This window comes from Setaria italica, chromosome VII (genome assembly GCF_000263155.2).
Source record: "Setaria italica strain Yugu1 chromosome VII, Setaria_italica_v2.0, whole genome shotgun sequence".
Lineage (NCBI taxonomy): Eukaryota > Viridiplantae > Streptophyta > Magnoliopsida > Poales > Poaceae > Setaria > Setaria italica.
The window spans coordinates 681,421-683,772 of record NC_028456.1 but is presented as its reverse complement, the minus strand read 5'-3'; positions in this window follow the sequence as shown (position 1 = coordinate 683,772).

Sequence of the window (2,352 nt, the reverse complement as noted above, 5' to 3'; positions counted from 1 at the left end):
TCAAACAGTTGATGCTTATACCGCCGCGTATCTGGGGGGCTACCGGCTGTCAAATTTTGCTTTCAAGCCGGCCAATGGGATTGCTAGGAACCAAAGGGGGGGCTCCTGATGTTATGGAATGACGATCGCGTGGAAGTGTGTGAGATCACGATTGGTGAGTTTCACCTATCGGCTACCATAACATTGCGTGAGGAAGCTGTGCTGCGACACAAGCTCAAGCGCAGAGTAATGGGCCAAGCAGTGGTTCATCGTGCTAGGAAGCAACAAGCATCATGGATCACAAACTTGAAGCTCGGGGATGCAAATACAAAATTTTTCCACAGCAAGATAAATGGCAGAAGGCGCAAGAACCATATTCAGCGCTTGAAGCACGGGCCAGGATGGGCACTCAATCATGAAGAGAAAAGCAAGGTAGTTCAGGACCACTTCAAGAGAGTAATGAGCAGGCCAGACCAACGACTCTAGACATTGACTGGGACAAACTGCAGCTCCCAAGTTTGGACCTGCGTTCTTTAGATGCGCCTTTCACCGAGGAAGAGCTGAAAAGAGCAGTTTTTGAACTGCCATCTGATAAGGCGCCTGGACCCGATGGGTTTACCGGAGCATTCTTCAAAGGAAATCAAAGAGTGATATGGTGCAAGTGGCAAATGCCTTTCATAATCTCCGTACTGCAAGCCTACCATTGATTAACACAGCAAACATCATCTTGCTGCTCAAAAAAGAGGGTGCGGAGTCCATCATCGACTACCGATCGATCAGCTTGATTCACTCCTTTGTCAAGATCATCACAAAAGCTCTCACCCTAAGGCTCGCCCCGCATATGAAAGAGCTCATCTCGTCAATGCAAAGCGCCTTCATCAAGAAAAGGAGCATCCATGACAACTTCATTACAATACGAAACATGGCTAGGCGCTTCCATAGAGCAAGGATACCCGCACTCTTCTTCAAGCTAGACATCACCAAAGCTTTCAATGTAGGCGATATGGTCCTCAAGCGTATCCAACACACCAAGAGGCTGCACAAGCTAAACTCATCGTGGGAGGGACCGTTTGTCGTGTCCAAGCTCCTGGACCTGAGTCGTATAGGCTCCAACATCTCTTTGATGAAGACGTCGACAACCCGTGGAACATCGAGCAACTCTGTTGATTCTATCACTAAATTTTGATTTACATATTCATGTACATCGGCTATCAACCCTAGTTATAGAATTACAATTCAATAAAGCAGTCATATTTTTTTATCGTAATTTGACTACTTATTTCTGCCTAATTATGACTTGCAGAATTAAGTTCGTAGAGCTATTCAATTTTCTGGGCAAAATCATCCAAATCGCAGCATGTAATAATAAATCTGCACAACTACAACAAACTATTCAATTCTCTGAGTTGTAATAACAAGTCGGCACCCGTGAGTGTCGCCGCACCGGCCCAGAAAAAACGTCTCCGCTTAGCGTCGATCTCCTCCAAAATTTCTTTCGATGCCCCCATGGCCGTGAGGAGGTATATGGGCTGGGATGTGAGTACCGCTTCGGTGAGAGTCAGTCATCCTGCCGGCGCAATGTTCCTCATGTTCCATGCAGTTAGCTTGCCAACGGCCTTATCAATGAGGGGCTGAAAGTGCACACGCCTCAGCCGGCCCGTGGTTAGTGGCAATCCCAAATACTTGACCGCAAACCGCGTCCGTATTACTTGGCAAGAATGGAAGGCACCAGAAAAGACATGGGTAGGCTCAGAAATCCCAGCCAATAAAACTGATAGGCTTCTTTTCGCAGCGGCCGCTAACATTCAGATAGGTGATGGAGCAAAGGTATCCTTTTGGCAGTGGATAGGTGCAGGGCCAGAGGCCGATCGAAATGGCGCCAAGCCTTTTTGCGAACTAAAAAGGAAGAAAAGGGTGCTTCGTGATGCTCTAAACAACAACAACTGGATCAAGGATTTAAATCTCAATCATGCGAGCTTCTGAGTCCAGCACTTCCAAGAATTTCTCCACATCTGGCGAGCGGTACAGCACGTCAGCCTAACGCCGGGCGCACCGGACGAAATAACCGACTTTTTTGTTTTTTAGCCCTTTTTACGAAAGATTCTCACAAATAGGCTCCTGGTGGAACCAATTCCAAAAATGGACCCTTAGCTTGGCGCCATCCACGTTGGCGCCAAGCTACAACGTCTCGGCACCAGTGTGGATGGCGCCAAGGTCTATACATAGCTGCTTACGCGGATGCCGACGTGGCGGGGGCTTGGCGCCATCCATGATGGCGCCAAGCCTTGGCGCCATGGATCTTGGCGCCAAGCTTGGCGCCGTAGATCTTGGCACCGAGCTATCTACCCCGTACCTCCACTCGTACAATCACCG